General features: G+C 43.0%; 1 long non-coding RNA gene across 2 annotated transcripts in view; it reads left to right on the top strand.

Moving 5' to 3' along the window:
* LOC103014298 (uncharacterized) overlaps positions 1-15,879 on the top strand; it is a 434,243-nt gene that overhangs the window by 216,591 nt on the left and 201,773 nt on the right. The gene's annotated exons all lie outside the window — the stretch shown is intronic.

The following is a 15,879-nucleotide window of genomic DNA, read 5'->3' on the forward strand; positions in this document are numbered from 1 at the left end:
ATTATACTACTTAGCAAAAAATGCTGTAGCAGTATATAGGGTAATTGTCAATGCTGCAAGGGTATCAATTCAACGTGTTTTAAACTGCCTACCATATACCCGTACTATCCTCTATGATGAGATTTTTGAGCCTGAATTTCCACTTCTGAAGAGAAAGATTTCTCCAGCAGTCATTTCTCAAAGAATGACTGTTAATAGAGAGATTTCTCTGGTGGTAATTTTATGTGTTAACATACTGTTTAAACATCAAAGGGACTATAGCTTGGATCACACGTGGGTTTCATATAAAAGAACATGATCTCTTTTTACTCATTCGTTCATACAAACAGTAATTTTTGAGAACCTACTGTGTGTCAACCCTGTGCTGAGGATACAGTCATGAGCAGTAATGTTCTATAATAAACAAAACTAAGTTATTTTCATGGAGACTACATTTTAATAAAGAAGATAAATAATGAACAAATCAAATCATAAACATATAATTTCAGATAATGACAAATTATTTGTTTCAGTAGAGTAGTAAAGACAGGAACTCGATTAGAATAGGTTCAAGAAGGAATGAGATGTTAGGAAATAAAGTAGCAATGTAAGACAAATTTTAAAAATGGGTTTTGTTTTACAGGGATGCCAAATAGAATTGGTTAAAGGTGTTAGGAGTATTGAGGTCAAAGATTTTGTTACGGTAAGAGATGGTTTCAGAGCTGATGGCAGTGATCCACTGGATGGGGAAACTTTGCAAAAGAGAGAGGGGATAACTGTAGGAACAATATCCTGGTGGAGACATGAGGGGGTGGGTTGCGGTGAACAGATGCACCTCTACCAGCACAGAGCTTTTCTTTTGAGGAGGGTCAAGGCCAGTCTATGCGTAAGTGCTAACCTGTCCAGGAAGAGTTCAGATGTGCTTCTTATTGTTCCCATCTGTGTTTCCTCGTGCCAGCCTATTTTCAGCCACATTGGGGAAACTGAGGCAGTTCAGTAGCTGGCTCACAAGTGAGCCCTGGGATGGCAAGAAAAATTAGGTAGAATTCTTGTCCTCCAGGACATCTCAGTCTAGTAGATTCCTGGAAAAATGTATTCCTCTCCTTATGTTGACAAGAGGTTTCTCTCAAAGAGTGACTTGATTATTTAGTGATTTAGTTGAGTCATTTTAAATCCAGATTTTTATTAACCCCTCTTTTTTTATACCCATTCTTGAGTATATTGCCTTGAATTCACAAACTCCAATTAAGTATGCTTGGCTAATAACTTCACCATGAAAATATCTCAAATTATTCATGTCCTGAATAAAGTATTCTGCTGTTGACACTCCCCACAAATCTCATAGGATTTGAAAAACTTGAAGTATGCAGAGGGAAATCAGACTAAATGCTCACATATATTTTATTAGAAACATTTCTTTAAACACATGAAGACAGGGAAAAAAAGAGACCAAGTTCAATTTTTGAGCCTGGCACTACAACTTCTCTACACATCACTCTATTCTAAACGGGAAAAATAAAATCAGCTTTGTTCCTGAGCGTATGTTTTGACATTTTTTTTTTCCTTGAAGTATGTGAATTATTAATGAACTAATTTCTCTTTATAGTTCAATCTTTGGAGATTTAAAGTGTTCACTCAAATGCACAGGGAAGAGATAGAGCTTGAGTTCCAATCAGCTCCAATCCTCTCTGGAGGTGCTGGCCTTGAGGTATCTCTGAGCCTTTGATATCAATCTTTGATTCAACTGGGAATTTCTGATCATTTTTAGAACTAGTCTATTAATACCACTTAATGCCCTGTTTAAGTTGGGCCATTTCTGCTAGCTGATTTTATGCTTTCATTTCGCTCCTGAGATATTTTATGTGTGTGTTTATGGCATATATATGTACATCTCTCTCTTTCTCTAGTTATACTTGATGGATTACTTCTTGGCGTGTTGTACTGGAAGGGCAGGGCTTTTGATAACAGAGGATGTCCAGTAAAGTGGCAGCTCCTGTAATAAACCATGCGGGATCTAAGTACCACCAAGAGCACCTCCTCCCTCCTCAGTGGAGCTTATCGAAGAGAGCTTTTGGCTCTGTAGAGAAAATAAGTTTGCAAAACCCAGAGCTGGGCAAGAGTAGAATGCATGAGCTCTGGGTTAAGTTCCTTCGCTCCACCTTGCACCAATAAGTGTGTTAAAAGGAGCATCTGGGTGACCAATAGTCAGAGGTGAGGGAGAGGGGATTTCTCCATCAGCTGGGAGTTCACATAATTTAGGTGAAGTCCCTGAAGTCACTTCGGACATTATAATTCTGTTGCCTCCTGTGGCCTCAGTATATGAAAAGTATCATTCCTTTTTTTGTTGGTTTGTTTGGCAGGGGGTAGGGGAAGCAGAGGAAGAAACTGAGACACTGAATTTAATTGACTTGCCTGATACCCTGCATACTGTATTAAGGGACTGAGCATGCTTTCCCATCTATTTGATAGACCTTAGGGGGATTCAGATTCTGGATGAGGTCTTCTGCCTCTCTGGTCTATTTATTGATCAAAAAGAGGAAAAAAACATCTAGCAAACACAGACCAAGCTGTATGTACCAGTTCCCTGCTCTTCTCTCCTCTGAGGGAACTGGTTTCAACACTGAACTCACCCCCACCTTTATTTTCCCTCTGCTCCTCCTTTCATAACCTGCTGGATTACCAGGGTACAGTGATCAAGCAAGAGAGTCACAGGGCGACCATGCTGAAAGGGCCGCTTAGTGGGAGTGCAGAAGGATTGAGATTCCACACTAATAAGAGAATCTTTCCCAACGTGGCCAGCTCATGCAGAGAGCAGACTTGCTTCTTTCCCGAGGAGGCCTGGATCAGAACCTGAACCACAAAAAGGAAGGGGGTGGGGAGAAGGGAAGGCAGAAGAAGAAAAGAAAGCTTTTCCTTTTTTATTTTTAAAGCCAGTTCTATTCTGGGACTTTATTTACTTTTGTGTTCGGCTCCAGGGGTTAAAGGGCTCACAGTAATGGAAACTGGAGGTCGCCGATTTATTGCTCTTCCTCTGGACTCTCTGAGCCTGTTTGCTTGGTGGTGAGTACCAGCGTCCTCAGCCTTTCTCACCCAGGACCTCAGCCTCATCCAGCCTAAGGACTCCCTCACTCCAGGACCTGGGAAAACTCAGCTCCGCTGTGGCCAGTGCTGGGCTCCACCAATCAGAGACTCAAGTGATTGTCCGTATAAAACAGCATCTCCTGTAACCAATATCTGCCCTTTTCTTTAAAGACCCGGAAAGCTTTGGGATGAAAGGACCTGTTTGTCAAAGAAAAACTTTTTTTCTGTTTTGTAAGATTTTCAGACTTTCCAAATTTCCTTTTGAAGGGTTTGGTTTTCCCTGTCCCCTCAATCAAACTCCTGGACTTCCTATAAAGAAATACTTTCTTGTTCCACTATTATTCATATTGCCAAAATGTGCGTGCATGAGCCTGTCACATTTCTTTGTAGAGGTGGAGTTGATATAATTCGCCTCTTATCTTTTCCCGGAAGGGACAAGAATATCTAGGAATGGCGTGAAGAGTCTTTAATAGGCGCTGTATCAGTCAGGATTCTCTAGAGAAGTAGAACCAGGAATTGGCTCACATGATGACAGGGCTGACAAGTCTGAAATCCATAGGGCAGGCCAACAGTCTGGAAACTCAGGCAGGAGTTGATAGTGCAGTCTTAAGGCAGAATTTTTTCTATTCTGGGAAATCTGAGTTTTTCCTCATAAAGCCTCCAAAGGTTTGGATGAGGCCCACTCACATTATGGAGGCTAATCTTCTTTACTTCAAGTCAGCTGTCTATAAATGTTAACCTCATCTACACAATACCTTCATAGCACCACCTCGATTAACGCTTGGTGAGGTCACTGAGCTGTATAACCTAGCAAAATGGACACATCAAATTAAGCATCATATGCATCAAGTCCTCTCATTTCTATCTACTGTCTCTCAAGTTCATTCACTTCTCTCTGTAACTCCACTCACCACCCTAATCCAAAATGCCATCATCTCTCCTGAACCAATGCAATTGCTTCCTAATTTGTCTCCCTGCTTAAGCTTTCCCCAAGCTATTCTTCACCCTGTAGCCAGAATGATCTTTTCAAAATGTGCACCCGATCCTATGCTCCTCTGCTTAAAATCACTCAACTGCACCTGCCTAGGTCTAGGATCAGTCATAACTCCTTAACGCCACCTAGAAGGTTCTGCTGGGTCTGGCCCCTGCCCACTTCTGCAGCCTCCTTCGTGCTTTCTGCATTCCAGCCAGACTAGCCTTTCAGTATGTTGTGTTCTTCATCTGTTCCCTTCTGCCATAGAGTCTTTGCAAGGGCTCTGCCTTCTGCCTGTTAGCCGGTCCCTCTCCCTGGGCCTGGGTAACTCCTACTTATGGCCATCGTAGTCAACCTTATTCCCCTTCCCCACCACCCTGACCGGATCAGATCCTCTAAATGTATATTATCATAGCCCATACCTCTCCTTGGGAGGACATATGCATTGGACAGTTTACATTTATTTGTGCGATTATGTGATTGGTGTCTGTGTCCACACAGAAGTTGCTCTGTGGAGATGGCAGCAATGACTGACTCGTTCACCACCACCTGTATAATGTCTGGTATGGTGGTGAGGCACAGAGGTACTCAGTAAATATTATGGACTGAATATACGGGTGAATTATCTGAGTTAGGATGGAGGTCAGGAGAAGGATGCTGGTTACATCCTGCCCCTTCCCTATACCCATTTCCCATTCTTCCCCACACATCTTGAACACAACCACAGCTTCCTCTGATTACAACTTTATATCACAGTTGGGCACTGAGACTAGGAGTTTTTAAAATGGCCAGGAAATCAATGGTGTTAACTGCATTTCCATTCATTTGGCTGTTCCACTGAGCTTGTTGTGGCACCTAGACACATATATCTAGTGTCTTTAGTTCACTATCCAGTTTTATAAGTTTGAAGACATCCCCAATATTTTAAAATTAGGAGATTTCATCTAAAAATATAAATTTATGAGTTCTCATTGAAGAGGAAAAGAAAAAAATATCTGTCTATCCTTGGCCTGCCATCCCATATGGCAAAAATCAACTTGAGTTGAGCAGCAACTGTCCATATAAGAAAGGACAGGTGGTATCCTCAGGTCAGCACATTCCTATAGGCCCCACTCACTCATTTAGATTACCTACCTGGCCCCTGTGTATACTGGCGTTTGAGTTCCCTGCTGTACATCGGTTGCTTTTGTCTATAGAATGGGAGTGAAAATACTTAGCATAACCGACAGCCAAAATGGCACAGTATGAAGGCCACGCACACGAATCTTTTATGGCCTGACTTCTCCCGGGAATTTAAGTAAATTCCCTGAGCTTGTGACCTTCCATTGGACACAATACAAAGGGTCATTATTTGCTTGATTCTCATGCTTAAAGGGGGAAAAAAAAGAAAGGAAGTCCAGATGAAAGTTAAAAATAGGTCATGTGAATTTAATGCAACTTTCTCTGGGATCATAAGTCTGGTGAAGGGAAGTAAAGAGAGAAGAAAAAAATAGACACCATATTAAATGAGCTTCCTGGAAGAATGTTATTTGCTCACAAATGTTTATCCAAAGAACTCCTCAGACTAATTCCTCATTAACAAGTTCGTCCCGGAATGTAGGTGGAATCCATCAGAACATCCTCGAAGGAAATTTGAGAGCTAACTCAGAAAAATCTCAGGCTTAGAGACATTTTTTTTTTTCCTGCTCTGTTGATATTTGCCAATTACTCTTCTCCCTTTTTATTAAGTATTTTTTTCACCATACCTAGACCACGTACATATAATACTCCCACCTTCTTGGAAGTTGAAATTTTGCTTTGGGTCATACAGCTGAGTTAGAAAAGAATACCCAAATTCCAGGAGTCCATAGTAAAACGGGCCGCATCTACTTTGCAGATACGATTCACTATAATAAACAGATTGTTTTCTGCAATTTGGTCTGGGGGGATAGCTGAATCTGAACTTCCAACCCTGCTTCTGAAGCATAATTCCAATCAGGGAATTATGTCGCAGGTGGAGACATGTCCCTGGGAAAGAAAGCATCTGCTTTCATACAAATGTCATCAGTAATAAGGAAAGATGGGGAAGTCATGTGATCTGGGAATTGGATCGTGTTCATATCAGATCTGCTTTTCAGTTGTAAAAACAGTAAGTTATGCTCCATTATTCTTATAGATGCTGTAAAAAAACCCTTTTCTTAGGGTCCAGAGAGAGACACGAGACCCTGACGAAGGCTTTAGAAAATGATCATTTCTGAATTCTGCCACAAACTCTAAATGCCACTTCCTGGTTCAGAAGCAAGAGGCTTGGGGGAAAATAAGTTTAAGCTCATAAAAACACTCAAAGGGCATACTGGTCATCAAACAGCTCTGAGCAAACTGCATTTGCAAATGAATCTGAAAACATGTGGATTCAATTTTCCTTGAAATGCCCAGAGGTTAAAAAATTAAGGGGGGAATGTTTGGCAGAAAGAGCCTGGGGTTTGGCTATGTGCACAAGTTTCTGAAAAATAAATTGATTGTTTTGCCAGAGAGAAAATATTACCTGGTCCCCCTTCTCAATCACATCTCTAACTTAATTATCAGTGGTCCCGTTTCTCCTTGTGCTTGCAAAGTGGACGGGAGAGTTGAGCACATTTGAAAGAAAGCAAGTTTTATTCCTTCCCAGGGTGGCCTTCTGTGTGGCCGGCCCAGAATCTCGGCACCGTCGTGGGTTTCAACCCAGTGACATAGTGGCGAGAAGACCATCTGCTCCTCTGCCTGTTGCCTCCCATCTGCCTCCACCCACTTTCTTCCTTCCGCCAGCCCCCCAAATAATACCTTTTTTTACGACCACATAAACACAGGCAAATATGGAACTGCTTTAGAGCAAATCCAAACTGTTTTAAAAGATCATGAAAATAGAGTGGGTGGGGGAAAAACTACATCTGTGAAAAAGCAGCGATTAGCCTTAAAACAATGTGAGGCCAACGGCACAGAGTCCCATTACGAGATGATGTGTGGTGCCTGTAAGTGGCTGTTCCTGGTCTCTGAGGTAGCACAGTTGTCACATGATTCCATTGTTGCCATGGCAATAATCTGTAATGGTGCAGAAAATCCACAGAACTCATGAGCAACTCCTTAGTGGATTGGGCTGAAAGAAAATCAAACCCGTGAAAGCCCTGAATTGATGTGGTTATGAAAGCACGTTGGCCAAGCTGGTCCAGTTGAAGCTGACCTGATTTTGTGGATTTCCTTCCCCTGGTCCCTGTCTACCTTTGGTGAACTCCCTCTTTATGTATATTTTCCACAATTTCATGTTCATAACTGGTGAGAGGTATAAATCCTTGTCAATTAGGGAAATGCTTCAGCTCCTTAGAATTCTGAGCATGCAGTTTGGAATCTACAGGTTGGGAATGGTGGCTTCTTTGGCTGCTGGAACCTCTAAACCCTAGACTAGCACTGAGGACCAAGGCCTGATGTGTACATATAGGTGAAAAAAGATTAGAGGGTCCATAGGGCCAGGTGGGTATTTCTACCCCCGCAAAGGCACCAAGGACGTACTGGGCAGGAGACTGGTGCAGCGAGGATGTGTTGTTTCTGGGGTAACTTGGCAACAGAGTACACACACATGGACAACACACCCATCTGAAGGCATGCCAAGACTCGACTTCTTTAAGGCAAGCTAATACAAACCATGCCCCCAGTGCGGCCGGGAAACAGAGGGTAGGTAGCGTTTCTCCCTCCTGCGCTAGATGCTGTATGACGTTTATGCATGTATCAGCCGTCAACCCCAAATGGTTGAGGGCATGAGTGAGTGTGGGGTCCCCTGATAGAAAATTGAGCAGGAAGAGGAGCCAGACTAATCACTCTCATGTTCCAAACTTCAGTGAGAACCCCATGGGAATGCAGCTTCCAAGTAGATCCCATGAGAACATCTGGGATGAAGACACTCACGCCAGGCCTTAAACCCAGACTCATTAGTAATAATGCCTCATTTTTTTTCTCATTTATTTATCCTCCCCTCTACCGCAAGTATGATTTGCTTTCCTTCTGCCCATTTTCCTACTGGGAGCAGGAAAAGGAAGGTAGAGAATGAACATCAAGCTGTACATTCGGGTGATTTCTCTTGGATACCCTCTCATTTGAGGTTAATTAATGGCAGGTGACGCTTTGCTTAATTTAGACAGGAAGGAATGTAACATAGGAGAGTGGAGGGCTCATGGATTTGGAGAAAGTCTTGAGAATCAGGGTAGGAATCAGACAGGAATCTGACAGCTTAGGGGTCTATATAGCAAGACAAAAATATTAACAGTCTGGTCCTATTTCGTTACTAGAATATTTAGCTTCAACTATTTTTTCTTTTCTGTCATTTTTTGCAAGATTCAAAGTCTTGGGGGGGAAAAAGTCCAAATGGCCTAATTTGGATCATGCACCCAGTTCTCTATGTGGGAGATGGGTGTGAGAGGGAAAGAAGGGAGACAGTAGACCTTAATTTAGAGTTTCATCAAGACTCCATGAAGTGAGTGAGAGATAATTTCTCAAAACAACAATTAAAGTGCACTTATGGAAGGAAAGAGATCCGATATGGTGATGGTTGTGGTGTTGGTGTGGGGAAGGGAGAGTCCAACAGCAAATGTCCAGCAATACGGCTTGAAGGGGAAGTTGAACAGTGGAAGTGCCCATCAACTGACATATTAGTAAGCCTGAGCCAAGACTTGCTGAGGAAAATTGCAACAGAAATGTAGGTACATGGAGAATGAGGGAGAGTCTAGAATATAGTTTGTTTGGTGCCCTCTTCCTGAAAGAATCTAGAGGGAAGACAGCCACGTGATTTGACAGCAGCCATACTAATAGGGCAGACTTCCTGCTAGTCAAAGCTCCTGGTTAATGTTCACTTCTCAGCATGGCTGATTAGGGGTTGAAGTTGACCAACCAGCAAACTACTCAATTATCAGCTCATCTTCTCCCTGTGGTGCCACTAATTAAAACAGGAACCATGTTGCAGCTCCCACATTCCGTGGAGGTCTACCTTCCCAAAGCTGAATTAGTCACAACCATTAGCCACTGTCAGTGAAATTCAGCCTCCTTTTTCCAACCCCATTCCTGTTTGGTGTGAATTCATCTCTGAAAAACCTTCCCTCGGGATTATTGATCCCCGCCCCCACCCCATACCCTTCGCTGCGAGAAAGGAGCACATGTGGCAGGAGCTTTGAAATGGAACCTCAAAATGCAGCTCTGTGGAAATCTCAGTGTTCTGGAATGCTCTGACCAAGCGCCACTTTTCTTCTGAACTCACGTCATTAAGGGTATTCCTATGTGCACTTAATTTTTAAGAAGAGAGAGAAAAACGATATGGCTCAGTACCCATCCATTTGCAGGAGAGCTGTTCTTCAGACAGCTGGGACAAACTGCAGCCCTCCTCCTTTTTTTTTTTTTTTTTTCCTGTCTTGATAAACATAATGGGCCACTTTGGTAATTTCAGCTGTAAATGCACTTCTCTATAACAGGACAGTGCTTTCATGTGCAAGAGTGGAGAGAGAAAAGATGTTGAGAAGCATTATGGCGACAGGCTAGCAGAACAGGGGCTCGCTACACAACCACCAAGCATATGCCAGACTCTTCTTGAAGGCCAACTCCATGGCTTCCTGACCAGAGAGAGGAACTTTTGTAAACTCCTCAAGGTCCTGTTCAGATCTCCATTAGTATTAAAATCGATACCCCTGGCTGGAAACAAGATGACACTTCTGGCATCCTTCCAGAGAGACTAGCCTCTAGCGGAAAGCTCCCTGCCCACACTCCTCCTCTTAATGTCCCTGCTCCCTTGAAAAGATACAACTCCAGGTGCCCTTGCCTTTTAATACATACTTTTCCATTCAGCATTGGGTGACTCCATTGTTCTTTCCCAAAAAGAAACCTCTAAGTTCCTCTATCAAAATAATTTCTTCTCAAAACAACTGGGCACCTTTAAAAGTTCCTAAGAAAATCACTTTGCACGCAACTGTAGAGGAGCAGACCAAGCTCAGGGTCATTGCACAAATTTAGTATCATAGGTGAGAATAGAGGTAACAGAATGTTCTGTATGATGTGATGGTTAAGTACCCTGACTCTGGAATCAAAAAGACTTTGGTTTCAGTTCTGAAATTACTGATTTGTCCCTTTGGGTGTCAGTTTCCAAATCTGTAAAATGAAGAGTAATATTGCCTACCTCAAATGGTTATTAGGATTCAATGAAATAATGCACATAAAGCACTGGGCTTATTATGTGTCATATAGAACATACGCAGTACATGGCAAGAGTTATTAACAGTTGACATCTTCAGAACTCCTGAGCATGGGGCCAGTCACAATGAGTGAGGGGGAAGGAATGTCTGGAGCTCTGGAACCCTCACGACGTGCTCACAGTGCGCCAGCAAGGGGCTCCTGATGACCTGTGTGTCTCCATCTTACCCATATCTGTTTGCCACTTTGTTCCCACCACTGACATGTGTGGTACGGTCATGCCTCCAGTTCTGCAGCTCCTACTATGGGCAGGCTGTCCACGATAGGATGTGGGGAGCTGCAGGTGACTCATAAAGTCTCATTTATCAAGGCTCTTTATCTCCCAGAGCTTCAGTAGACCAGTCGAATGACAAAAATGGAGCAGTAAACCTACATGCGCACACACACACACACACACACATGAACATACACACACACACACACGCTAAACCAGAGTCATCCTGTGCTACACATCCGCACGCAAACACATGCTCTTAAAGCTGAACACTCAGTGATAGTCCCCTTATTATTCCTTGATGGGACATTCTGGAAATGTAGATCATTTTGTATAGTCCCCATGTTAGAGACTGATTCAGGTTAAGATGACAAATTGATATCAGCCAAAGCTCAGGTCAGTTCAGAGATGGAGAGATGGAGTCCACCAGTGGACGTTTTCTTCTAACCCAGCGCCTTTCCAACAGTCCACAGTCCACACAGGGAACAGGGGCTAGGCTCATGAGGATTTTTAAAGGCAGGACAGAGTGACATGAGGGAAATGGTGGGTGGGGAGCAGGAAATAGCGTGGCTAGCTCTTACACAGGCTCAGGTTGCTCACTGTCATATACAATAAATCTGTTGCAAATGTTAAGGCAATTAAATAAAATAAAGAGAATACAAAAGTGGAAAAAAGCTATTGTAATTGGATATTGCAGAACTTGAGACCCAGGCATAATGTTTTTATAATGGTGTATATAAGAGAGTGTTCTATTCACTAACATAACAACGATTAAGTAATTGAACAACATTCTTTCAAAATATTTTCTGGGTTGGATCTTATGTCCCAGCATCTCAAACACACGTAGTTCCAGTCATGAGAATCTGCAGTGTTAGGACAATGAGCTCCAGCCTACGGAACATCTGGCTTCAACCAATGTTCCCAATCTCTTGTCTTTATAAGCAATAAATTTGGAGGACCAGGTTTGCATGCTTGGGTCATTTGATTCACTTGAGGCACAGATACTTTTGGCCACTTGTTATGGCTGGTAGTCAGAGGTACCTGACTTCAATCCCTAAGAGTAAAAATCATTCTTTTCTTTTCATTTAGTCACCTAAGTGTTTTGTAAGTCCCTGGTACCTACATAATACCCTGTGGTGGGTCATGATTCAGTCATTTACAAAAAATACTTATTGAGAACCAACCATGAGGCAAGTTCCCTGCTCTCACAAACGTACAATCCAGCATGGGAGACAGATATTAGACAAATTGATGCTTAGATGGTTATTCGGTTACAGTTGTGGAGAATGATTCAGAGGAGAATAATGGGGTGTCATAAGGCAGGATGTTCATCTGGCCTGGAGGGCAGCAAGGCTTCTCTGAGAAAAGCACCATTTAAGGCATTTAAACCAATGGCTGACTTAGTCAAGAGAAAAGGGAAAAGGTGGGAGGGGAAAAGGCATTCCAGAGAGAGACCAGTGTGTGCAAAGGCCCAGAGGCAGAAGGGATGAGACATATTGAGGAGCTGGAGGAAGGCCAATATGGCAGGAGCGTGGGGAGCTGCAGGGAGCTTTGCAAGAGACAAGTGAGGAGGCAGGCTGGGTCCCTGCTGAGGACACAGGTAGTGGGGACCTAGATCTAATATACAATTGCTCCTTGCAGTTTGTTCCCACTACTGGCAAAAGCAAAAAAGAAATGCAGCTCAAAGTCTTTCCCACTCATGGTGGGTTGGTAAAAAGCTCAGTGCATTTCTGTTATCAGTGTTTCCCAAGTTTGGGTCATTCATGACTGAAAGGGTTAGTCAGAGTTCTCCAAAGAATCAGAATATGTATATAAGGAGGAATTGGCTCATGTGAATATGGGGGCTGAGAAGTCCCGAGATCTGCAGTCGGAAAGCTGGAGATGCAGGAGGGCCAACGTGTGGTTCCGTTCCTCTCCTGAAGGCCTGATAAGCAGGACATCCGATGGTATAAGTTCCAGTCTGAAAGCTGGCAGGCTCGAAATCCAGGAAGAGTCAATGTTTCAGTTCAAGTTCAAAGGCTGGAAAAGACCAATGTTTCAGCTCAAGCACTCAGGCACTGGCTCTTACTCAGCCTTTTTGTTCTATTCAGGTCTTCAACTGAATGGATGAGACCCACCCACATTAGGCAGGGAAATCTAAGTCTACCAATTCAAATGTTAATGTCACCGAGAAACACCATCACAGACACACCCAGAGTAATGTGTGATCAAATGTCTGGACACTCTGTGGCCCAGTCAAGTTGACATATACAATTCACTATTACACAACCGTAATGATTTTTGCCACACACATGTAACACCCATATCCTAGTTTATATGCCGTTCTTATTTAAACAAAATCTTCTTTTTCTTAAACACTTATTTATAAATGGAACTTTAAATCACCACTGTAAATGGAGGGTCAGTATTACCTGTCCTAAGTTGAAGCTATACATAGAAGTAAATAGAATAGTAAGAAAGCAGTGTTATTGTGTGCTTGATAATCACTGTGGTCTACTGGAGTTCTTAGCCTGTGACCTCATCTCCATTATAGTAAAAAGAGATTAGCAAGAGGTAGAATAAAAATACATGCTAACACCAAACAGAGACTTTTTCCTTGATTCTATTGCTTGGTTTCAAAGAGAATTGAAAAGGAAGACACTTTCCTCACTGTGTAATACAGTGTATGTAATGTCATGTCAGCGTACCACATAAAAACATCCACAAACCACTGGTGGCACGTTTCCCACACTTGGGGATACAACGTTATTTCCTAGATAAATGTAAGCGAAAAGTATACAGTCTTAATGCATCGAAGGAAAGCAGGCCAATCCTTGCCATGGCACTGAATGTGTGCCTCACTTTTTGGAAATGTAGTAGACACTTTGATCAATTAGGTCATTTTTCTTAGAGACAGACATTCTTACAGACAAAAATCTCAGAGATGCTTTATCTGGAGCAGGACTTGACCCAAGTGGACCTTGAGACTAAGCTAACCAGCCAGAGGGTGGACCTTGTCATAGGGCAGGACCGACAGGGTCGGTGTCATGCAGTCTGGGGTGGATGGTGTGGTGGGTGACCACTCATGGAGGTTTAGTGGAGCCCGACAGCAGTCACAGGAAGACTGCTGTCAGCATTCAACCAGTATTCAATAGACAGAAGCTCTTAAAATGGTTGACGCTGGTGTTAGCATTTTTAATATAGGTGCCAGCTTGTAATTGGCATCAGCAGCGTCAAGCTGTTGGCAGCAGGGACTGGGAATCAAGGACACCGTTCCTGTTGGGGGAGGACTTGTGAGAGTCAACTAGGATCCAGGTCGTACAGGAAATGGGCTATTAGGCAGTTACTCAGCCAGAGCCTGAGGCACTGGGGGAATGAAGAGGAAGATCCACTCTTGGAATCTGTAGGCACTTGGCCACCAGGAATGAGGTGGGTGCTCTATACCTTTTGAAGCAAAAGGTCAGTGCAGAAGAGAGGCTGACCAGGTATTACTTCCTATAAACACAATGTAACTAGTCTAGGCTAGGGTTCTCAAAATGCAGCCCCCCAACAATCAGTAGCTGTATCATCTGGGGACTGGTTAGAGAAGCTAATTCTCTGACCCCACCCACTGCCTATTATACAGAAACTTTGGGGGTGGGGCTTAGCAATCTGTGTTTTAATAAACCTTCCACACAATTCTGGTGCATGCCAAAGTTTGAGAACCACTGGTCCAGAGGAAGGCGTGTGTTAAAGTGTGCATAGCTAAGGGACAACAGGGCTGCTTCCCTGGAAGGGACATGCAGATGTCAGGACACTAGTCAGGACGTTGTCCAGCTTCTGTTCTGACTTCTCTTCCCTTGTTAGTGGCTTCTCACACTTTAGCAGTCACTTTCTCTGCCCTGTTTCTCTTTGTGCCCACAAATAAGCATCACACTTGCAACTGGTAATTAGAGGACTCTCTCATTAATCACTGTTAGTTTTTTATTTAAAATTTTTTTTAGGTAGAAATTTGGGGTGGCAGAATTTGAATACATTTCCTACTTTATCTGATGTGGTGGATAATATTATGAACATCTCCTAAGGGTTTTGGGGTTTTTTTGTTTTGTTTGAAAGCAAGGACTCCTCTGTAGTACCCCATGCCTAACGAGGTGCTCGGTACTTGTGTTGGAGAGGACAACCTGCAGCTTCTCCCTCCCCATCCAAATGCAGGTTTGGAATAGTTCTGGTGAAGAGGGTGGTTTTGCAACAAAGATCTGACAGGGGGAGGCAGCATAGAAGGTAGCAGAAACACAGAAGGTGTTGTGGCAGAAACACAGATTATGAATCCAGACACACCTGGGTTTGCATCTTGGCTCTGCTGCATGCTAGCTGTTAAACCTAGGGGAAATCACTTAATCTGTCTGTGCCTCAGTTTACTAGTAATAATATAACAATTTCATAAAGTTATTAGGAGGATTCAAAGAGATAATGTATGCATGTAAAATGCCAAGCTTACATTAGTTGCCCAATAAATAGACAAAATAAAATTGTATTTTTCCCTAACCTCTTTTCCATGTTTCTTGGGATCCACAGCAGGGTAGTTTACTGGGGACAGTCTGAGACCTAATAGCCAACGTTTACTGAGTTCTTATCAGTTAGATGATTTTACTCCATGTAACCAAAACCTGACTCAAACCAGTGTAAATGATAAGAAACTCTATTACCTAACAGGAAATCCAAAGAAAGGAGGGATTCCAGGAGTGATGCAATCAGGGCCCCAGCTCTGTTTTTCTGTTATTTTCTTGGTTCTGACCTACTCTCTATCTCATCTTTCTCCTCAGACTGGCTTCCCTCGTGGTCACAAGATGACTGACAGAAATAGCTGAAATTACATGCTTTCTCGTTCACATCCAGCGAGGGAGGGGAAAAAAATACCTCTTCCAGCCACTCTTATTGGGCCGACATGAGTCATGTGCTTTCCCTGAGAATAATAACACGCCTCGATTGGCTGTTTTTCAGAAGTCTGAGTTTTTGATCCAATCACTGACATCTCATTTCAGTGATCTGTTAGTCAAACCAGAACCATCTCTGAACTTGGGGGATAGTACCAGCTTCCCCTGAGTTTCATAGGCTGAGTTGTGATGGAAGGATGAATAGCTAGAAATAAAGAAACGGAGAGCCAAATATGTTCACCACAGTTTTCTACATCCCAGGGACTGTGCTAAGCATTTTATATGTATCTTCTTATTTGATCTTAACAGCCACCCTTTGAGGTTGCTCTCTTTATGCATAAGGAAAGAGAAACGCAGAGAAGTTAAATCACTTACTTGCTCTATGTCCCTGGCAAGGTTGACAGAACCAGAATATAGACTCAGGCCCAAGAGCCCTCAGAGGCATGCGCCTCACCTCTGCACTGCCTGGCTGGCTGACCTCTTTGGGATACTGGCTCATA

Source organism: Balaenoptera acutorostrata, chromosome 2, assembly GCF_949987535.1.
Source record: "Balaenoptera acutorostrata chromosome 2, mBalAcu1.1, whole genome shotgun sequence".
NCBI lineage: Eukaryota > Metazoa > Chordata > Mammalia > Artiodactyla > Balaenopteridae > Balaenoptera > Balaenoptera acutorostrata.